The sequence below is a fragment of the Pteropus vampyrus genome, unplaced genomic scaffold (genome assembly GCF_000151845.1).
Source record: "Pteropus vampyrus isolate Shadow unplaced genomic scaffold, Pvam_2.0 Scaffold76, whole genome shotgun sequence".
In the NCBI taxonomy this organism is placed as follows: domain Eukaryota; kingdom Metazoa; phylum Chordata; class Mammalia; order Chiroptera; family Pteropodidae; genus Pteropus; species Pteropus vampyrus.
The window spans coordinates 1,916,818-1,941,431 of NW_011888857.1; the positions used below are offsets into that span (position 1 = coordinate 1,916,818).

The 24,614-nt window shown below is 38.7% G+C and overlaps 1 protein-coding gene across 4 annotated transcripts in view; it reads left to right on the plus strand.

Moving 5' to 3' along the window:
* Nucleotides 1–24,614, plus strand: part of MPPED2 (metallophosphoesterase domain containing 2) — a 163,603-nt gene that overhangs the window by 22,001 nt on the left and 116,988 nt on the right. The gene's annotated exons all lie outside the window — the stretch shown is intronic.

The window sequence follows — 24,614 nt, forward strand, 5'->3', positions numbered from 1 at the left end:
AGTAGAAAACCGGAACACTCTCTCAGGATGCTGTTAGGGCCAAGCGGAATCTCATTAGGGACAGCTTCAAAGATCAGTTCCTCGTGTCCATAAAAACAAGTGTAAATTATCTGGTGCGCGCCTGCTGTTAGCAGTTGCGGTGTTGCATTATGCATGATTCCAGACTGTACCGAGGAGACGCAAGCTGCATGGAGTTCTGCAGTAGATGGAGGGATTTCTCCATATATATAAATTTTTTTTTTTTTTTTTGGTGCTGAGTCCTACATTTTGGAAATTTATTGGTGTGTTTCACTTAATGGAGGGTGCCATATCTAACCTGCTCCTACATTTTTGATGAATTGGAGTCAGTTCAGAGAGGCATGATAAGGCTCTGAATTGTTTATATGAACAACCAATCTACTCAGATTTATGTATCTTGTTTGCTCACATATGGAGTCAGATTAGGGGGCTCTGAGCACATTCAGTGCACATAGAGTTGAGGACATTTATTTCTACCATTCTCTCCCTCTTTTTGATCTCAGATTTTAAAAATAAGTGCTAACAATTAGTAAATTAAGAAAACGTAGTCGACATTAACATACAAGGCTTCAATAAATAGTTTTGGAATAAATGCCTAAGTGTCTGGACTATATTCCTCAGCTTCACTGTGAGAAGATAGAGAACAGTAGCATGTAGTGTTTAAGAACGTGGATTCTAGAACCAGGTTGTCAGAGTTTGAGCTCGCTGTGTGACTTGGACAAGTTACTTAACCTCTCTGTGTTCTCATCTGCAAATGAGTAGGAAAAATAGTACCTACCTCATGGAACTGTTATGAGTGTTAAATCGGTTGATTTATGTATAGTACCTAATTCATTTCCTGGGACACATTAAGTCCTATGAGAATGTTTGCTCACATTGATATCATTATTATTGGAGATAGAGCACCTTCTAGGATAGCTGGGGATGACGAGGTACAGCACACTCAAAGACAGTTCATAAGTATATGTGCTTGAGTGGACATGTACATGAGCCTGAAGGCTGGCAACGTCAGGAGCAATTACTTGGAATGAATTTGGAAAAGCCATTAAAGATATAAAATACTTAGTAGATATGTATCTTTCTGGTCCACATAACCCAGGGAAAGAACCATGAGATCTTAGGGAAAGGGTAAGAAATAGCAAGAGCGAGGCAACTTTCCTCTGGCCAGAGTAGAAAAGAAAGTGTGACATCCATCTCCTTCCCCAGTTGTTTCTCAGAGCCTAGTCCCAGAACAATGCTCCATATAGGAGAAAGATTAAAAGAGCAGCCTTACGCAGTATCACGTGACTTAAATTCACAAATGTTCCAGCACCAGTTACCTTCATTTTGAAAGTTATATGTGCAACACAAGGGGAGATAGCCAAGATGTCAATATTTCTCTTCCTAGACTAGAAGCTCTGTCAGGGCAGGGCTGATGCTGGTTGATCTTGAATCCTCTGCAGTGCCCATGGGCTCGGTAATTAAATACTTCTTCAACAAATCAACAATCGCCCTTGTGTATTTCTTCTGTCCTTTTTGTCCTCATGCTAACTTCTCTTTAAACTTACGATATTCCCATCCTCTTTAGAGAGTCATCACTGTTGTTATCATGTTCACCCAGGCACTAGTTATGGCCAGCATTGCTTGCTTCAGTGTTCCTCCTCACAGTTTGCCAAAAATACCCTGCTATCTCCTGTCACTCTCTCATCAATATCTGAAGGATGGTTTGTTGTCAGCTCTCATTATTAAGCGATTAAGTGACTGAGGCCTCCTGTATGATTCTATAGTCCTATACACCATTACTGGGAAATGAGAACTTCTAAAATATTTGAACAAAGAGAGTCTCAGAAACCATCTATAGGATGGGAAGGATATGAGGAAGATGAGTGGGAGGTCTGGGGGCCCATTGAAAATATTTCAGTCAATGAATCAATAAATATTTACTGGAAGAGCATTGGCTGTTTTACCTATCGTTTTATTTCTAGTACATACACAGTGTCTTCCACAAGGAAAAAAAAAAAGTTATTGATGATGAAATGAATACACGAATGTCTTCTTGGGTCTAGCAATCAGAATAATGTATAACTGTAAGCCATGCAGTCTTCATCTGCTAGGGGTGTTTTGCCTATTTAGGGAGACAATCAGATGTGCCTGAATTAAATAATATTTAATAACATAATCATGTTTGCATGATTATTAATAGGATATCAAGGTGTACTTTTGTATACTCGTGTTTTGGTGCTCATTGTGGGAGAAACACATGTAGAAAATTTTGCTGTGTCCAATTGGCCACCCAGAGAGGTTGAGTGACCTGATAAAGGTCACACAGGACTGCTGGTTTACAGTATAATGTGTATCTCTTTTTGACCCTTAACGAGCAAAAATGCTTGCGGAATGTACAGTTTTGGGAGCAGTTAATAAATCCTAACTGAGTAAAAGAAACAAGGGGGAATTTCTTCAAGCACACGTCTGAAATAAGACTTTTTTCTGGTATCTGACTTAATTCTGTTAAATTCCTTTCCAGTTTTATTTCCTAATTTTTCTCTGTAGACGGACTCTAGATCAGTCAAAATGTCTTAAGGTCTGATTCTTGTCCCAAAGATGAAAAAAGGTATGCTCTCTGTAGGAGGCGCCATGCAATGGAAAGCAGTATAAATTACACAGGAGCCGCTATTGTCTGCCCTGGAGGATCACACTGCTTTCATTTCGTACTATTTCCTCCTGTTCTTACCACGCTTGTGTCCCTTGGTTCCTGTCAAGTCTGGCAGTCGCTTCTGGACCCCAGGGTTCCAGAAACCACTGCCATTTCCTGCTCAGAGACTATGCACACTTGGATAGCAGTTGGATTTTTCCTGGGATGTGGGAGTCGAGGAGTGTGCAACCATATGCCGTGGGCTTGGATAATGGCTCACATTCCAAACAAGTGAAATGGTTTCTGGCCCACTGCTTGTGCTGTGTGGAAATGAGCAAACCTATACTAAGCTTCTAGGTCTTTTCCATTTGGAAACATGAAGATAGAAGGTTGGATTCTTCAACACAATAAATTTTACCAAGTTAAACTTGAGTACCGTTCTGAGACCTGACTGTGGTTGAATATCAAAGACGAAGGGTAACTTCAAAGGCATCACAATTTTTGAGAAGTTCGTAGAGGCTACTAGTTGGAAATGATGTCTCTGACCAAAAAGAAGTGTTGTTATTGCATAGAAAATAGCTTTTGTTATCTATAATTGGTACCAGCATCACTTGGTAGACCATTGAAGTGTGCCTTCTTCATTAAGATTGAGAAACCCTAGGGCCACAAGTCAATCCACAAGGAGCATTTCCAGTCATATGCAATTTCCCTCTTGGAAAATGCTCTGTGGAAGGTGTAAGGTATCACATTAAACTTCTTTATTGTTAAAACTGCAGCTGGCCCCACGTTGGCTTTGGCCATGACCCTTTGCCTAGGGTGCTGCAGATCTAGCTATCAGTAAAATTCTAGCCAAATGCCTCGGGTGTTGGTGCAATGGCTGGCAGCTGGGTATTGGTTCACTTGCTGATCATGAGCCAGAAGTACCTGTTAGATCTTTAAAAACTAAGCATCACAGGAAGTAGGAGAATTTTTCCAGCTTTGCTTTTCTGGCGAGTTTAGAGATGGCACTGGACAGCAGCTTTCACATTGAGTTCTAACTGTTGAACTTCATAATAGAAAAGTTAACCAATAAAATTTCTAGTTTATGATCATGATTAAAATCAGTCGTTTTAGAACGCTCAAGACCCCAACTTACATGAAAGTGAAGTTCTATGCATTGTGAGAAGTGCAGTTCGTGACTCTATTGGTTGTAGCAGGGTACATTTTGCTGTAGAAATTATACATCTCTGTTGTCTATACACAGATCCGTGTGTGTACACATGCACACACACCCACAAGTAAATGGTGGTTTAAAATTAAACATAGATGCACGTGCTTACTGAACACTTCTTATGACCATCTAAAAAACAAATAAAACATTGGACATTGTTTACACATGGGTTGAACATCTCAACTAACATTACTCACACATTTGACCCTTGTTTTCTATTGAGGGCACTGAGAAGCTACATTATTAAGCATATCAGGTCAACCCGAGGTTCATCTTAACATTGTTTTTCTTTCTGTGAAGATGAAAAGGTCTTCAGCCAGATTTTCTTTTTGTTCTACACCCACTGGGGGGTAGCATGATGTTTGCATGACTACGGTCTGCTCGATAAATAAGCAGATTCAGTCTTTTGTTTTAAGTGTAATCAGCAAGATTGCATTTGCATTGCTTGTAAGTGAATCACATAAGTGAAATTACATTGCCTGCATCTCATTTGCTATCATAAAATGTTATGGGATGCAGGCTGTTTTTCTCCAACTAAAGTGTCTTGAGTTAGTATTAGGGTGCTTGCTTTCATTTTCCTTTGTGACCAAATTTGTTGCATTCTACAGAGCTGGGGCTCATATTTTCACTTATGTTAGTTGCTGGAGAAATACTCGTTTGCGTTCTCTAAAATGAGCTAAGATATTGGTTCAGTAGGGGGTAAATGGGAGTTTTAAGACTATCTCCTGTCGTGTAGCAAGTGATTGCTAATCACTTTCTGTCGTTTGTGACAACTTCTGCTTACTAAGAGTAAATGCCAGTCACTGTTGGTTGAAAGCATAAAGCAATCTGAAGCTTTTCAGGCAGTTGGCTACAGAAAATGGTTTACATAAAACAAATAAACAAAAAGCCATGTTTTGAGTGATCAATATAAAATACATATCTTTATGGCTATATTTAAAAAATACCCTTAAGGCAGATGCCTTAAACGTCATTTCGAGATTCCCTTGCTATTTCTTTGAAAATAAATAATTTAACACAACAATAATAATTGCTGACTTCAAAAGTTAGTAAATTCAGTGACAAATGAGAATGCCCAATTTCACAGATCAGCTCCACTCTCCACTGAGGTTTTCTTAATTCATGAATTTTTAAGATGGAAGTCAAAGAGAAGGTATGAGTTCTTAGATAACCTGTAACACAGTGTGGTTATCCACAAAACCTCTGTTTATTAACTACATTATTGATAAAATCCCACAAGGCAGCAGGCAGCTATAGTGCTGATTATGTCCTTTGATAAATGTGAAGACTGCTTTCATAAAGAAGAAACATGCCAGTTATAGTGATACACCAACAAAGTGAAGGAGCTTGATAACCAGTGAAGATCTTTGGTTATTTGTAAAGGTATTAGTAGAGAGAAATGGAAAGAATTAAATGTGATGAATGGGAACTTAAAATATGAGAAGGCAGATTTCTTTTCTATCTAAAGAAAAGACTTAAGGATACTAAGCCCAAAAGAAAAAGTAACGTTCCTAAATAGCTTACAGTTTTTTTCAATAAGGCTTTGAAGGAGATGTGCAGTTTTGTGTTATCATATTATTCAAACAACTGTATCTAGGAGAAACACTTTATATGGAAGGAGGTGATTGTGTATGACTTCTTTTGAATTAGTAAACTTGAAACGTAGCATCCATGCAGAAGTGTACAAATTAACCGTATTCCACTAAATGAATATTCACAAAAGAAACATACTTGTGTGACCAGTATGGGATGTAGTTTTAAAGATCATTTGTTTCAGTCTGCAAAATGATATTCTAAAGTCATAAGAATTTAAATATTATCACAATCTGCAATAAACTTTTATTAATAAAAATTGTAGAGGCCTTTGTTACTATTGCTATGTGGGGTTACAAAGAAGATAATTGTGTGGGTTGGGATCCCAGTGGCCTCCCTAAGAGTCCTCTGCAGCTGGATGTTACAGGGTTTAGAGTTGCTTGTGTGACTACTGTGACTTTTATTTAAACATCTCCAAGGCACAGTTTTCATTTGTAGTCACTTAAGATTTTCTGAAAGCTCCTCTCTGTGATTTGAAAATTCTCTGGATAATATTTCCAAATTGACAACCTTCTTGAGTTAAAATAAATTTTTTAGTCTAGCTTTAAAGATATCTTTATTTTCTATTCCATTCATCACCATTTTCTCATTGGAAAAATTAACCATGCCTATCCCACTTCAAATGAGCAGCTGCACTTTGAAACTAGATCCTTCATTTGACTGTAATTGTCCAAATGAGGAGGACCAGGTTTGCTAACTCTTTGAAAAGAATTGGTTGTGACTGTAAAGCATTTTTATGCTTTTGTTTTTTTCCCTTCACATTTTGGTTTGTTACCAGCTAGGAAAAATGAAAAGAAGAAGAAAAGAAACAAGGAAGGAAGGAGGGAGGAAAGAAGGAAGTAAAAAGAAAGAGAAAGAGGCGAAAACAATTTACAATGTACATATAAGAAAGACAGCTTTTATCTGGGGATAGCGTAACTTTAGCTTTGCAGGAAAAAGAAGGATAAAGGATGGCCCCAAAAGTTCAGCCTGAGAAAGTCTGTCAGGCTTGAAGTGTACTGTAAACTGTACTGATCCAGATTTTTTGTTCCTTTTTAATAAATTCACCAGAATAAATAAAATAATAACAAAATATATACATGCATGTACACGTATGTGTGTGTGTTCTGTTTGGTGGTGTTACCACCTATTCCTGGCCTACCTATACTGCTGAGAAAAATTCTGAAACCATTTCTTTAGGAGTCGTCTTTGGAGCGTGTCCATGGGCACATAAGGAAAGAGTTCTCTATATGTTCCGGCTACAGAAATCATCTCCACCCGGGTACTCATTCACACCTTCCTGGAGAAGCCCTAATGGTGCCAGTTCAGCATGCCCAAGGAGTATCATTCATTAGCGAGTTTTCACCTTTCATCTTCTTACTCTAGTTAAAGGGCACTTTAAATTTCACCAGGCTAAATGTCTTCTTTAGATGGGCTGCCCTCATGGTCATTGCCATGAATACATACATAGTCATATATATTTTGACTTATAGTCATCGTACTACATCAGCTTTCCGCTTGTCCAAAAAGATATTGGACTGACTACTGCAAGGTTGATAACAGTTGATCCAGATGATCCTGGACAAGTGGGAAATATGGTCTGTCAGCTTCGAGACTGAAATAACTGCACATTCTGTTGTTTAGGTGACTAAGATGGCTGATTAGAGATGTTTACTAATTGATTACTTAACAAGTAGCTATTCTTTTTTTTTTTAGAGGAAACGAACAGTTGTAATAGATTATGTGGCTACGTATGTCTGTTAAATCTCCCAATAACTAAGGAAGAATATTTCCAAATGAACCTGAATTATAGTTCGGTTTTTATACTTGCTATTATAGATGCTCTTGGGCTATCAGGAATCACAGATAAATGAAAACACACATAAGTTTCCAAAAATATATTTAAAATCTTATATTTTGATTATATAAAATTATACATTGTCTCCAACAAAAAAGCTTGGATTGATATTTCTAGTTAAGATAGAAATATTTTAAAACTTACTTAGCCTTATAAATAGAATAGCAAATATAACTGTGTCAGAATTCTGTTATGTATTTGCTTATTTGGCATGGTCGTTTTTTATTTATTCACTAATTCAAATATTTATTGAAGTCCTGCTGTGTTTCAGGTAAGCAAACTGCCTGAGTCTGGGACTGTTCAGCAAATCGAAATGATAATGCCATAAATTTATTATGGGGGAAAATGGTTCAATGTAATGCCCACTAACGATCTGTGTCAGCCTTGATAGAGAATTTGTCCTAGCCTAGAGTATAAAACTAACCCTTACTATTTTGATTATTTTTCCATTCTGATGTATTTGCCCTCATTTTATTGTTTTACCTTGGTTAAGCACTACTTTTGGGAAAACCCCTTTTCTCTCTTCTTTAGGGCATCTTAAATCTTCCAGAATGCAGGGCATAGAGGCTAAGTCAGACCAAGGAAACCAGGTAAAAAGAGGCAAGCCAGACAGAACAAGACAGAATCCACAGAAATAACAAAATAATGGCTACTGTCTACTGAATGCTTATTATGTACCCAGCTAAGTGCTAACTGCTTTAGTATGTTCTTATTTAATTTTCACCATAACTCGGAAGTAGATAGTAGTATTCCCATTTTGCAGATAAGAAAACTAAGGGTAAAAGAAGCTGCCCAAAGTGACCTGGGTTTCAAAGCTGGTCAGTGAAACATAAGTTTGCCTGAGTCTGTGGGTCTTGCTATTCTGTCAAGGAGGCACCAACAGTCCCATGGATTAAAGATTTGGACTTTGACTGTTTTCTTGTCCATGAAAAAAACCATATGGAACTGAAGTCATGAAGAAGCATCAAGTAAATGCAATCCAGATCCACATATTTTTGGAACAGTTCCACTGATTGAGGCTCTATAGAGAAGCATGACCCAAGATGACTTTTTCACTCACATAGAAACAGAAACATGTAGGAATTCATTCTTAGGAGGCTGTGAAGATCCATGGAGAAAAGCATATTGGATTGAGAATCAGATGGTGTAGGTCTTAGCTTCCTCATCTGTAAAATGGAACTAAGAGTGGTTAGAGCAGATGGTCTCCAGGAATCCTCACATTTCAAGCATTCTAAGATTGTAGACCCAAATTACTCAGAATTGTTTGTGTTAGTTCCTGAACTTCACTCCAGGACTGCTGGGGTTGGATGATAATTCAGGGGAGAGTTACACCTGGAAACATCACACTCACAGGTCATGGGATTCCATGCAAGACTATTAACTCCTTGCTAAACACCCAAAACAGTGTGAAAATTTGGGAAGAAAAAGATTTTTTTTTCTACCTGGAGGTACATTTGAGGGTCCGTGTAAGAAAGAAATTTCCTGGAAAAAAACATACGAAATAATGATGTGGAGACTGGGCCCTTTACTGACTGGAATGAAGAATTTGAGATTCCAAAAAAGTGTGAAAGAATTTCTTTCTTTCACTAGTTCATGAACTTATTTATCTAAGATGATATCAGTGGCTGAGAGATTCTAGGTCTGAGAGCCTCTAGTTTCAGAATGGTCACTGACTCACGCTTTGATACTAGACAAATCTTTCAATATCTGAGCCTTGTTTCCTTATCTGTAAGATGTAAAGTAGGTCCCCAAAACTGCTTTCTGGTGCTAAACATCTGTGAATCAGTATATCCGTTGATGTCACTAAAGCAAAAGAGTGACAATATCGAGGCGGTCTTTGAAGTGACCTGGCTCCCGAGTGATGTGAGTTATCACTAAATGACTGATTCAGCGGACCTGGACGGAGGTTTTTCCTGTGGGGAGGAAGAAGAAAAGTCCAGCCTTAAAAAAAACAATAAGCAGTTGAGTGAGAATGATTGTCCTCTGGGATGAGTTAAGTAGTTGATGATAATTCTGCTGTCATATACAATGGCATCTAGGAAATGATGGAGGAGACCAGATCTTCCAGTCCAACATTCCTGTGGAGTCCCAGAAACTGTTTGCATTTGGGGTCGATGTGAGCTGCAGGTCTTAAAAGGACAAGAGGTCCCGTGGCTGTGTGGAGCTGTGTACTAGTGAACCAATGTCAGGGAGGCTAGCAGGTGATGTCAGGCTTCGATACAGGCAAATGTGGGGGATCTTCTAACCCAAAAGTGTGGCAACTTGTGGCAGATCTCTAGTGTATATTCTTGAGTTTGGGGGCAGAAGTTTAAAAATCAAAGCTTAGCCTTAAAGGAACCAGGGCAAGGTCCAATGGATTATAGTGCCTGGAATTGTGGTAGGTTATGAAGGCTTAGAACAAGAAGGGGGCAGAAGCCCATTTCTAGAATTGAAATGAAAGGCAAAGCAAGGGGAAATGTCTGAATGGCTTAAGGCATGGATTAGGATTTTTTGAATGCTATCTATGGTCAGAGTTGGTCATGGCCAGTTCAGAAGTCTGGCCTGGGACTAAGCTGAGTGGTGGACATAAAGCTGCTGTGGCCCTGGGTAAGGGACTGACATGGAGGCAGGGATCACTGCTCTGTAGTTATTGGGAAATTTATAAAGTGTAGGGAGGACCCAGTGTTGGGCAAACTGTCCCAAGACAAGCCAAGAGATTTAGGCAGGATATGCTTTTCCTCCCTAGTTCCTAGTTTGCTTTATATGGTTAAAGAAAACAAACAAAAAAAAAAAAAGGAAAAGGAAAGAAAGAAAGGAAAGAAAGAGAAGCAGTAGTCCTCAATTTTTTAATCTCTAGGTCCTTGACCTTATGATTATCTGCACTCATAAATTGTCAGTGCAATCTGAATACCAGCAGCTTCCATCTGACAATGTAGACTTTTCTTGTTAATAATACAGAAATCCTTATAACATAAGACATACTTGCCTTGTGCCAGAGATGATGCTTGGAGTTGTAGATACCATATTTAATACTCAAAGAAACCTCTGAATTGACTATTTATCCCTCTTTCATGAGGCTTGAATCAGAATTCAAGCGCAGCTTTTCTTGTAACAAAGCCCATTCTTTTCCACTAGGCCATCCTGACTTTCAACTTGAGGTAGTAACTTCTTTCCTGTTTCTCAATCTTGTTTTTAACAGGAACGATGAAGATGTTCAAAATTCTAGCTACTGTGTCTGGAAATGCACAAATGTTGTCTTCTCTTTGCTTAACGTTTCACTGCTTAAAACAAAAACCCTTGTTTGTTTGTTCATTTTAACTGTTGGAGATGCAAATGTAATTCACAAGTTGTTTCTTGAGACCACGCCTCCATTCCTAAATTGAAAGATCTGGCAGTGAATTTTGCATCTTAAGATGATGGTCATGTATGAACATGAAGGTAATGAGTGAGCATTGATAATAATATTTTCTGACTACAATGTTAATTCTGTGACTATAAGCAAGATCTACCTTGTTTTTTTCCCTACAAAATCCTTGCCTCTTCTGCTTCTCTCTCCCCCAACCCTGTTTTTTTCTTCTTGGGAAATATTTTACCTATATTTTTATTTATTGAATTGAAATATAAGTGACATAAAGTATTGTGTTAGTTTTAGATATATAATCTAGTGATTTCATACATGTATATAGTACAAAATGATTACCACGATAAGTTTAGTTACCATCCATTACCACACAGTTATAATTTTTTTTTCCTTTTTTTTTTTCTGAAAGAAAATATAATGAACATGTCTTAAAAAATAAGTTTTATGGTACAGTCGGTGGCAAATGGTGTTGAGTGGTGATGGAACAGTGATTTTTGGAAATAAACTGTGTAAAGGAAGAGGAGAAAAGCAGATACATCTGTGCCCTGTGTTTGCATTGGAGCACATGCTACAAATGGGGAGAAGGTGTTTGTGCTCTTCTCTCTGCTCACTGTGGGTGGCCGGGACGATGAAAAACATTATTTTATTTATCTTCTAGGAGTTGCTGTAATTGTGCCTGGAACTACTGGCATTTGGGGTTCACACATCCCTGAACTTCTGGTCTGTTGGTGTTTAAAGAGCAGGACCCACGATGTTTCTCACTTATGGTGAGAAGTTATGTAGCTCGTTCCCAAAATGGCCCAGTTCATGACCACAGGCAGGCCCCACTGTTAAGGCTGTGCGTCTAGAAATCTTGTCTGGGCTTGACAGCTTAAAAGCCTTTTGGGGGAGTGCAGCAAAGGGAAACGGTTAAGAAAATTATGACAACACTAACCCATGAAATATCCTGCAGCCAGTGTAAACGTTTATAAAGAGTCTGCAGTAACATCGAAAATGCTGACGTTATAATGGTTTAAGTGGAGAGGGAAAAAAAAAAACAGAATATAACATTTTGAGTGCAGAATGATCCCAATTATGTTTTAAAAATGCATAGCGAAAAGACAAAATGGAAAGCTACCAAAATGTTACTAGTATCTATCCTTGGGTAAGTGAATATGGGTTTATCTTTCTTTGCTTTTTATGCACGTGTTCTTAATTCTACTAACGTCAGTTATCTGTAACTTTAGTAAGCATATATATTTTATAATTCGGTGGAAAAAGGCATTTTTTCACAGTAAAGTAATAATTTCTCATATTTTGGGGGAAAATCACCTTTGTGGATCAGGGAAATTGGCTTGTCTGTTGTGATTCTGGTGACTCTTCTTTGACTGAAATGTGTAAAATGACACCTATTTGACATGAGTACTTAGGTGACCTAGAAGACTTGACAGTTTTAATAGTACCCAGTGAATAATAATTTTAAGAGACAGAATTGAATTATGAGTTACAAAAGGATATGTTGTTTCCCAGTTAGGGTATAGGGTGCTTTATTATCAGTATCAGAACACTTCATTAAGGAGAGGAGTCAAGATTTGTCAGCCTAGTAAAATTAGGGCAATCCTGGGAGATTTTGCAGAGATAGAAGTAACTACAAAACAATAATCATCGTCTGGTCCTCAGTGCATTCTCACTACTTTATCACAACATCTCTGGGAGGTGTTTTTATCCCTAACATAAATATGAGAAAATTGAAGCCCGAGGTTCAGTAACTTGCCCACGTTCCAGAAGTTGTCAGTTTGTATATTTGGGATTTGAATTGGTGCTGCTTGTCTTGAGAACTTCTTATGCTGATAAAGTTTTCTGGGGATTCTAGTAAATTTCATGCAGGAATTTATATTGAACATCTGTTTTTCTTTGAAATGAGCTAAGGGATGGAAGCAAATGATATTTAGACCAGCGAAAACACTTGACCAAAGATGGCATTTTATCGTTTTAGAGTGTTTTCTGTAGAAAGGTATCGAAGTGGGCAAAACTACAATTTCAAAAGTTCGTTAGGTATTTAAAAGTAATAGCTAATATTTGAAATCTTTAGATCTGGAGAAAACCTATATTTCTTCCATTTAACATTGAGTTTGTGTAGAAACAAGGATTGGACTGGGCATCGGTATAACAGTGACTAAGCCAGGGGTCAGGAAGATTCTCTTTGTAATTGAAGCTTCGCTGTTTATGGCATCACTGACCTTGGGGAAATTATTTAACCTCATAAACCCAGTATTTCTCATCTATAAAATGGGATTAATAATACTTACCTTATAGGGTTCTTGCAAAAAATAGATGAGGTAGTGCTCACAAAGGGCCGGGCCCAGCGCCTGATGCACGGTAAGTAGCGTTCACTGACGGTAGCCGTTGTTTTTATTGCTAGGAATGGGGAAGTATGAGCCTGGATCTAGTTCTCTCGCAGACACTGGACCTGAGCAGGTCAGTCAACCCATCTGAAGCTTAGATTCCAGTGGCAATAATAACTATCTTTTTCGCCTATAAGATGAGGATGAAATCAGATTGTATATGAAGCAGCTTTTTGGAAAAATGCGAAGAGTTGTACCAACATACAAGTTAAAAGATGAAGGAAACAGTAGGCAAATCAGAAAGGGCAAAGTACTTGAGTTTGTTATAACTGCAACTTTCCCACAGGAATCCAGTTTGCAGAGAACAAGTTGAGTGAGTTAGACTTAATTTCCGGTGGGGAAAAAAAAAAAGCTTTAACCCAGAAACCCAGCAGCACTCTTCACAGATTCACCTGGTTTGTGCCCTCTCATGAGGAAAGGGCCAGCCCAGAAACGGACCTTATGGGAGGTCTTATTGCATCCTTTCCCAGGTGAGGGCTGTGCCGTTGGTTACTGGGGCATTCCCCGATGGGCCGGCCTGAGGCTTCCCCTATCACCGGGGAGCAAGAAGAGGAACAGAAAAGCCCATTACTTCAGCTCGACAAGCTGTGGAAACAGCAAGTGCAGATGCGTGTGAGCTTGTCAATACCTTAGGCCAGGTGCTTATAAAAATTATCTGTGTGCTAAGTTGCCATAGCATTCAGTGAAGTTTTGCTTTGGCAAACCCACCTCAGAATTCCTGGCTAGTCTCACATCCCCTCTGCCGGACCATAATGGGAATACAGCCCTGTCGTGGGTCTTGTAGCAAACATTTAAGAGTCAGGACAAAGAAAGAGAAGTATTCTAGACCAGCTTCAGTTACTGAAACAGGCTCATGATTTTCACTGTGTTTGCTAGTACTGTGCATGCTACAACATGGGTGGAAGAGATAAGGATTTCTTTGGAATCTGAAGCTAATTTGTAGTTAACCTTTTTGGTGACTTTCTCAGGCCACCGTTTATTCTAGATTCCAGAGGAATCATGTCTGTACAGAACAGTGCCAGCCCCAATGTAATCAAGTTTAATCTGTCAGCCAGGGCTGCTTTTTCACAATGGGCATTTGCAGGCATTGCCTATTAAAGTATCCAGTCTTTAGCACTGCCTTGAAAGCAAATTAAAGACGTGATAGGTACTACCTTATTTTTATTATTACTGTTATTGTTGTTCTTGTTGTTATTTTTAAAAGTAATTGATATGGGATTGAGAAGGGGACTTGTTCGAACTTAACATGCCCCCTTGGCTGCCCCTCTCTAAAAGATGATTTAAAAACAGGCAGTGAGCCAGAGAATTTTCAAGGCTAACTTTCTCACGTGGAAGAGAAAAATTATTGCAATGCCCTTTAGCTAAGTACACTCACTTCAGCCTTTATGGATGGCAGTAGTCACGTGTTCACCTCTTCATGAGGAAGAGAGCTTGAAACAATCACACAGCAGAACCTCCTGAGACTGGAGGTGGGATGATATCCGAGAGTAGGGCACTGGGAGTACCTGTAAGGTTTCTTTTTCTTTTTTCTTTATTTTTAAAGGAGGCGGCTTTTTGAGGAAGTTATCGTCCTGCCAGAAAACTAAAGTGATCTCACCTCCTTTTCATCTTATTCATCATTGCTCTAGCAGAAAGAGATAGCTGACGTGCCTGAGTCTTAGCAGACCTGTAAGGTGCTATGATAGGTGATTTTGCAGAATGCACACTCCAGAAAACGGTCCTCTACAGTTTAGCATTCGAATGGGTGTATGTAGGAGTGAAAAGGAACAGACAGAATTATGCAGACATGGTGGATGAAGACTTTCTAGTAAACTTTTAGCAAACGTTAATGCAGAACTGAGAATTATCTGAAGTTTATTCCCCTTATCCAAAGCATCTAGGAAAGTCACTGATTTGAAATAGAACAAGATAATTGTATATCTGAACTATCATGAGACCAATAAAGGAATGTAGAAATGACATATAACCAGGCGCTGAAAGAAATTAGATCAGGCCGGGATAAGAATCAGGGTATAATTGGATTTATGTGTTATTTTTGTGGGTGAATGGCGGGGAGAGAGAGAAAGAGACAGACAGACAGACAGACAGACAGACTGACTGACTGACTGAACTGACCCGAATGTAAGTTTAAAGTACATTGAATGAAGTTTGGCCTCTATAAAAGGTGGTCTGGAGGTTGGGCTCAATCATTCTTGGTTAACATTTTTAATTATTTTTATCAAATTTGGAATAAATTAACCACTTGTGCCTGATGGGTACCTGACCTGGGTGAGTAGTCATAACTGTAGTGACAATGATTTGGTGTCCAGATTTTGTGAAAATTGGTATCTGGATAGTTCATTCCTACTTGGATTTAGCAATACAACTGTGAAGTAGAGAGGTACAAGCTTCAACAACTTTAGGAAAACGCGGGTCACCTTACAAATGCAGCACATATCAGGGAATTACCCTCTTGTTTGGCACTCTGACTCACCTTTCTCACCTTCATACCTCTCTCTATTTTTTAAAATACTTTTTCTTTTATGTTGAATGACGTTACCTTAGCTGTCTGCTTGGTGAACTACTACTACCCCTTCAAGGCCCAGGTAAAATATTTCCACTTAGTGAAAACCCCCATCTCCAAATAGAACTAATTCTTTTCATCAATATTTTCATAGAAGTGTTTTGCTATTGATGGCTAACACTTATTGAGCACTTAATATACACCAGTCCCTTTATAAGCAATGGTTATTTAATCTTTGTATCAACTTTATGAAGCAACCTCTGTTATCATCCCTGCTTTACAGATGAGATACCTGAGGCTTAGAGAAGTTCAGTAACTTGTCCAGGGTCTCAAAGCTAGACAGAGGCAGAGCCATGGTCCAAATCCAGGTCTTACTGATACGCTAAGTGACATGAATGACCCCTGAAGTTACCTCATATGTTCTCTCTTACTCTCCTTCTTCCCATACCTACATATGTATATATAACATATGGTCACATTGATTACAGTTTGATACGTTTGCCCTCCCAAGTAAAATGTGAGATTCAAGATGGTAAAAATGGCATCTTGTTAACATCTATAACAATAATTAACAATAATTCTTTAAAATCCTGACTCATACAGATTTAAAATGAGCACTTTGTCAAAAATTTTATTTAACTCATTAATTAATGAGGGAACCAAGACATTTGTTATAACAAGTTCTTAGGAAACTCAAGTCTATATGGAATAAAAAATGTTGAAATGAATTTGCAGATGGATGCAAAATTGTAAGGGGAGTCAGTTGAACCTCCACTGGATAGAATTTATTTTAATCTATAGTTAAGCATTATTTGTATTGCTTTCAGTTATCTATAAGTTAAAGTCCATATCTGTATGGGACCAGCTAATGCTTGGAGGCTTCAGCATTCTATTTGGATGCTCATTCTAAAGTCTTAAGTTTTTCCCCAAACGTCTGAGAAACACTATTGCATAGCAAAGGGCAGAAAGTCATGGTTTAGATAGACTACAGATTCAAAGTCCCAAGCTTACGGGTGACCTTGAGCAAAATTTAGAGAAGACAAAAAAAGCACGTACATGCACACGACACACACACACACACACACACACACACACACACACACACACACACACACACATCATAGAGATCTTTAGATGCTTAAATGTAATAATACAGGAAAAACCTCTGGCACGTAGTAAATGCTGCTAAATATGAAATATGATTATTAGTAATAAAGTATCTAACATATATTCTTGCTTCATAAATCTCTGTTAATTCCTGTAAAGGTCCAGAAAGCAAATATTTTAGGCTTTGCAGTCCACATGGAGTCTGTCACAACTCTGAAACTCTGTTGCTATAGCTCAAAAACAACCATAGACAATATTTTAACAAATGCACATAGTTGTGTTTTAGTAAAACTTTCTTTCTAAAAACATGCATTGGGCTGATTTTGCCTGTGGGTTGTAGCTTGCTGATTTCTGGACTGAATGATTAAGTTGGCTAATTGAAAAGTTTGGGGTGGAGAACTAATTTCTAATCGTACTATTTGGTAGACCTTACCAGTGTTACTCAACAGAGAAACCTGGGTGGAGTTTGGCCCGTGCTAATCCAAAGCTGTAACTTGGTAAAGGGTATTTTCTCTTTGTTATTATTCCAAGTAAATAGATCACTGGAATTGCAGAGTCTCTTTTCAACCACATACTAGCTAGTGATCAGAGGAAAGCAACCCACCAGGTCTGTACCTTAAGTACTCCAACCCTGTGATAATCATGGGGAAATGTAAACTGCGAAATACTCGACCAAGGTAATAAGTCTTCATTCCCAGAGGGAATAAAAATAGTAAGTACTCTATGGATTTTTCATTGTGTAGAAACTATGTAATTTTTATGGTTGAATAGTGGGCAAGCCATTTCGGCAAGGGATAAGATGTAGGGTAAAATAATTTTCTTTATTGCCGCAAAATAGTCTCCAGAGTAACATATATCGAATCTGAAAATTATTGTATTGCATTAATTTTACAAGGTCATTAGATGTTGGCATCATGTTAAGTAGACTTACAAGTAAGCATTGGTCTTGAAATGTACTTACATGATGCCCCCATATAAAAAAATGGTCGTTTTGCCTGAGATGTGACTGGTTTTTTGAAAGTTAAGTCAATCAACTCAACCTAAAGTCAGAAAAAAGCATTACAGACCATTAAAACCCAACCGAAATGGCACACACTTTAAAGAAGGCCCATTAGCCGTGCAAATATGAAGTTACCTGCACTTCTGATAAGCACAATTAACTAAACAATGAATGCCATTAGCAACTACTTGTGGGACATTAAGCATTAGAAAACTTGGCTTTGATGAGTTGGAAAAGTAGTGAAAGACAGTAGAATCTGTTCTCTGACAAAGTTTGAATACAAAAATAAAATCTTGTTTAATCAGATGAACACTTCTTCAAGAATAAAAAAATTAAATGCTTGTGTTTTCGACATCCTATAAGTTTCTTTCTACTGTCTTGAGCCAGATGAAGACATATTTTCAGGTGGACCAGTGTTCGAAAAATCCACATTTTGTTCTTGAATTTTTAATTGTAATTAGTGACTTAAAAACACTGTGTTCCCCATATTAGGACAGAGTCTGCTCATACATCTGGGTGTGTTGTGCTGTGTAAGAGGAAGTCGTATAGCTGGCGGATGGCAGACAGAGCAGGCACTGAGCAGTCGGCTTGGGGCAGAACCCCCTACTAGCCCTGCGCCTTTGCCACATTGTTTAATCTGTCTGAGTCTCAGTTTCCCCGATTGTAAAATGGGACCAAGACAGGCCTATTTGCTGTAAAGGCTAAATGAAAACACTCCCCGTAATGGGAATCGCACAGCAACTGGCTTCTAAATGAAAATCGTTGCCATCATTCCTCATCATTACCGTTATAATTTTCAGCCAAAAAATTCTGTGTCGATATCCAGATGTCTTAGGGCTGCTACAATAAATACTGTAGACTGGCTGGCTTAAACAACAAACATTTGTTTCTTATAGTTCCGGAGCCTGGGAGGTCCATGATCCAGGGCCAGGCAGTTTGGTTCACTTTGAGAGCCTACCTCCTGGCTTGTGGATGGCCACCTTCCTGCTATGTCCTGCTATGGAGACAGAGATCATCTTCATTTTCTCTCTTGTATAAAGCCACTAACCCCATTTATAAGAGCTCCACCCTCATGACCTAATTATCTTCCAAAGGCTCCACTTCCAAATTCTGTCACATTGGGGGTTAGGGCTTCAACATAGGAATTTTAGGGGAGGGCACAAACATTCAGTCCATAGCACCACATCAATGATGAAAATGGGGACAAGATGGGACTGCACAGGAAACTTAATAGTGTACTATGTTGTTGTTCATTTTTGACTACTTTTCCAATCCTTATTTATTGTATGCTTATGATGATAGTTTTGTTTATAAAATTATCATCAGGTTTCTACTGCCTTTCCTTCATATCCTCACTTTCTATCTATTTTCATTTGAATGGGCTTGGCTTTATCATAGGCATAGATTTTGGCCGGCTTCCTTTCTCTTAGTGCCCTCCCACCCCACCCCACCCACCCTCACATCCTGCACGGAGCCACAAGGGTTTTCTTGAAAGCCAGCTTTCTTTGTGGCCGTCTGCACCTTTCTATGGGTGAGGGAGGAGGATGTTTTTCACTGCCTCCAGGGCTGGTTCAGGCCCCACAGTCTGGCTCTGTGTGGTCTGGCTCCAGTCCCGCCAGCCTTTAAAACCTTCCACTGCTTTGTCATAGTGACTCTGCTCCAGCCACACCTCTTTACTTACAGGTCCCTAAATATGCTACAGGCTTCCATACCTCTCCCGCTGTTGCCTGAACAGCTCTTCTTTTCTGCCTGATTTTCCAAGCCCTGCGCTTGTTTAAATTTTAATTCGAGTTCCAGCTTCAGGCCACTCTCATGCCTCTTCTTTCTAAGCCTAAGAGCCTTTGTCCCAAGCATTTGAAGTTGACACACTACTTCATGTTCTGTGCCCAATGTATTGTCCTCTGTTCTTCCCAGCCCTCCAGCAATGCCAGAGACATGTTTTGCTTTACCACACAGCCCCTCACACATCCTTGATTAAACACCTGGCCTGTCGTTTTGTAAATCGTCTGTTTACACATCACAGGGACCATCTCCGATTTGGTTAGAGCTGTCTCCCTAGCACCTAGCACAATCTCTGGTTCATAAAAGGTCCTTATTAAATGCTTGTGAAATGACTAAATGACCGAGCAGAAACCAGTCATGCCAGTAAGCATTTGTTGAACAATGAATTGACAGATCAACTGCAGAATCCCCAAAAGAACCACCATTGTTGCTTCTTTGTCTTCCCCGAACCTACCATGTCACCTGGCACACAGGTAGGTGCTTAAGCAATTGTTGTTGACTGATTGACTGACAGTGTGGAATAACAGACACTCAGTACAGTGTCATAGGCCCTCTTTTCTCAAATACAAGGCCATGTAAGTCAACTAACTTTGTTGTTAGGTTAAAAGAGTGGTAAACATTTAATCCCAGACAGCGCATCTCCAGTGAGATATTTATGACCTAACAATATGCCATCTGAGAGGCTTCAGTGGCTCACGCAGCGGCTAGCCTGACGGGCACCAAAACATCTCAAGTGGGACTAGTACAAGGACCATGAATTCATATCACATGCAGTGTTCAAAGAATTAAATTGTTTCCACTTAATATTCATTGAATGTCAGCACTGTACTTTAGTACTAGGAAAATAGACGAGACACACTCCGTGCAGTGGGTTTTGTTAGCTATAATTAGTTGGTGATAGAACAGTGTTGATACAGCAGTTCAGCAGTTAAAGGAAGGCAGTGCCCTTGGTACAAATGTGAATATATTTATACATCGGGTTCTGTTATGCTTACTTACTGTGTTTCAGCACTGTTTCTGTTCTGGGGCATGAGGGCTAAGCTAGGAGAATTTCACCAGCTCATACTTTTAGAAAAACGAGAATAGCTCCATTTCTGAAGTAAGTAGTTAAATCGCATATTTTAAAATTTTTGTTTCGTTGTGGTAACTGGAATTCTGGCTTTGTTCTCTTTTACTCTAGATATACATGGAAGCTCTAAGTTTTAACTTGCAGTTTCACGTGTCTTTCTATATAAAGTCTTACTAATCCTGATTATATTTGGATGGATAAGGACTGCATTTATCTTTGCATTGTCTGGAAAGCAGAAAATAAAATTGCAAAGAGAAAGAACATGACATGTTTTAAGCTGCTTAAGGGACTGAATTGTTTCTCACATCTTGTACACTTTGATAGTGGCCTAGAAACCATGCAGCTAATCGTTTGGGGATCATTTGGTCCTGCCCCTCTTTTCAAATACTTGAGACATGGAGGCTGGAAGAGGGGAAGGGACTTGGCGCAAAGTCACAATGCTAATGGATGGCAGTGTGCTAAGAGCGCAGGAAGCCCTGGGCTTCACTAGCAGGGCTCTTTTTTTAATTTTTATTAAGTCTGTTGGGGTAACATTGGTTAATACAATTATGTAAGTTTCAGGCGTACATTATCATTTGACATCTGTATATTCTATTGTGTGTTAACCACCCAAAGTCCAGTTTCCTTCAGCTACCATAGATTTGATCCACTTTACCCACTTCACTCTCCCCCCACTCCCCTATATTTGACCCCGTTTACCCAGTCTACCTCCCCCTTCCTCCCCCACCCCACTAGTAACCACTAGTCTATAGTTCATGTCCATGAGTCTCTGTTTGTCCTTCTCATTCTTTGCTTTTAGGTTTATATCCCACATATAAGTGATATCATGTGATTTTCAACTTTTTCTGTCTGGTTTATCTTGCTTAGCATGATTACCTCGAGTTCCATCAATGTTGTCGTAAATGGCAGTATTTCATCGCTTTTTATGGCTGAGTAATATTCCATTGTGTATATGTCCCACAGCTTCTTTATCCAAGCAAAGCTCTTTTAATGACGGTTTTCTGTCAACTAAAGTAGTCTCTTTAAGGATGCCTGTGTTTGGAAACGTTTACAGTCAATTTGGATGTGTGACTTGACATCCTTGAGAATGAGGAACACTTTTTATCTTTATCAGTACTCAAAATCAAACTTTTATGTTGCCCACTCACTCAATGAACTGCAATATGCAGGGTTTTGTTTTTGTTTTTTTGTTTGTTTGTTTGTTTTTTGAGGTTTTAAGAGACTCCATTTGACTAGACAATGTATATGAGAATAGAGGGGTCAATGTATGAAACACTAAAACTTAGGTATTTTTGACAGCAAATTCCAATAATTCTGATCAGTCTCTCTAGATATTAATGGCTACAAGAGTTTAGGCTATTGATTTACTGGCATTTTGTAATTTTTACCATTTTTTCCCCTCCAAGTTCAGGCATAATTTTAGCTTCCAAAATTAAGTGAGTGGAAATACAGGTCAATTGGAAGTTAGAAGATCTTGAGTTCTAGTTCTTTGGAGTGGACAAACCTTAAACAGAATTTTAATAGTTATATATTTATTTTATTATGTAGTTGAAGATACAACCAGAGTATCTAATCCATGACTTTATAGATGATATTTTTTTAGGGCAATACTAAAAAAAAAAGTTGTATAAAAGTGATAAGACACAACAAACACTAAATAATAGTATACATGAGTAAGGCAAAAACCATGAAGAGGAGAGTCAAAGAAGTGAAACACAGATTAGATAATCTGTAAGTTTCCTTTCAATATAAAAATTCTGTGATTCTACTAATTTAAGCCTGGTATTTATTCATTGTTCTGCTGGTGGGTCATGCGTATCTTCATCAAGTAGTACCTCTAGGTGGATGGTGTAACATCACAGACAGTTATATTAGCTTTTATGCCATCCAGATTTTCTGGATAAAATGAAAGCTTTAATGTCACACTGAAAAACTTTTTAGAGATAGAGTCAGTGGAATGCATAATCATAACGTCACTATTTTCAAGTGGAAAGTGGATGGTAAATACATTCAGATCCCATTAAAATACTTTGTAAGGGTTATACTCTATTCTGACACTGAATTATAGGTTAATTATGCACATAAGGCTTTTACTGCACATGTGGCCTAAAAAAGAAATCCATGTCATAAGAAACCACATGAGAACAGCTTTTCTGAAGATCTATCAATGGAACTTGCAATGCTGTATGAATTTGTTATTGTAAAAAATCACACATATGGCCAGAAGAGGATTCCATAGTGGAAGTAATAATATTATAATATTTTTTTTTATGGGCAAAGAACACTAATGTGCCAAGATTGAATAAATAGGAATGGTTTACTTGTTTGAATATGCAACGAGATATGTAAACATTTGAGAATCAAGTTTCAAGAACAAGATTTGAGACTTGGCACAAAACCTGGAGATCTAGTCAGAAAATGGTTTACGATGAAAGTGCAGGCGTCGAGGCACATCAGCCTGGGTGTCCCACACCGTCGGCTCTCTGGTGTCCCGCACCATCGGCTTTCTGCCGCCTGTGCTGGCGTTTGTCTTTCACAACTGACTGGTCCATGAATTCACATGGCCCATAAACTCTGACACTGCAAGTGGAGGGGATCACAGCAGCCAGATTGTACCTAGGAGATCACCAGGATTCTGAGGGCACTAGAAACCCTATTACACAATGAAGACTGAAGAAGCTATGGTTCCTCAATTTGAAAAGAGAAGATTATAGGGGCTTATAATATATGTCCTCCAATATTTGGAGAGCTGTCCAATGGAAAAGAGACTGGATTCTTATTCTTTTCACTTTTGGATTACAGAATTGGGATTACAAAGGTCATCACAGGAAGGAAGGAAATGTATTTATTGACTGTGCTCTCTGTGCCCAGTTCTGTGCCAGGTATTGTGTCTATAATCTCTTTGAATTCTCATAACATCCCTGTGTGGTAGTTATAATTAATGTCCTTGTAACAGAAGGACAGATGAAGGTTAGAGAACTTAAAGGATACCACTACTAATACTACTGCTACTAATAGTAGTAAAAATACTACTAATTTGTGGAAAAAAAAAAAAACACTTGTCAAGTGTCTACTGTGGTACATGCTTTGAGCACATTATTCCTTTTCATCTTCACAACAATCCTATGAGTTAGGTACTATTTTTTATATCCATTCGACAGGTGAGGAAACCAAGGCATAGAAGTTAAGTACCTTGCTGGGTGTCACACTGTTAATAAATATGGTGTGAGATTCAGGACCAGAGAGTCTGGCTGTATAGCTAAACATGCTTTACCCTTATGTCATTCTGCATCTCTACTTTCTGAGCATGTGCCATGTGTCAGACCCAATACTTGACAATTTATATCCTCATAACAACTTAGCAGATTAGGCGTTATTATTCCCATTTTACAAATGAGAAAAAAAAAATGAAGACCATACGAATGAATAACTCGTCCGAAGTGAATAACTCAGCCAAAATTGTTACTCAGTCTTCAGGCTCCAGGCCAACTCTCTTTGGCCCATGCTCAGCTTTTTCAGAGGTGCAGACTCTGGATCAGAAAGTTTCCAGCAAGTAGAGCTATGAAAAACCCAAATGGGCTGCCCAAATGTGGAAGGGAGGGGACTCAAAAGCTCCCTTTCTCTGGAAACCTTGGAAAGAAAATTTATGTCTGGTAGACAGGAAAGGGGTAGAGGGGATTCAAGCTTTATATAAAGCAGTGAACTCGATGCCCCCTAAGGTTTCGTCCAGCTCTGGGATTTTATGATGCTGTGTCTTCCTCTCATCTTCCCATGTCATCTTGTTTTCCCCTGGGTGTACTCCGATGTACGTGCAAATCTTGCTCTGATATTTGAATCTGGCTCTGGGGGTTAGATTGCTTTGGTAAGAGACTCACTTGCTAGGAAATTTAACATGATGCCTTGGGGGGAATGTTAGGTCATTTGAGAAGTCAGCAGCATCAAGATGAGCATTAAATTTGTTAACTAAGAGGGAAAATGGAACATGAGGGTCTTCATACCATATGAAGAGGGAGATCTTCCAGTTGTTGTCAGGTTCTCCCTTAAATATGCTTTTATAGTGAAAATGTTTGTTTTGACTTTGCAAAGTGTTCACCAAATGCCCAGTTTGGGAATAGTGGTTCCCCTAGAGTTGTCTTAACTTTGATTATATCCACTGCAAC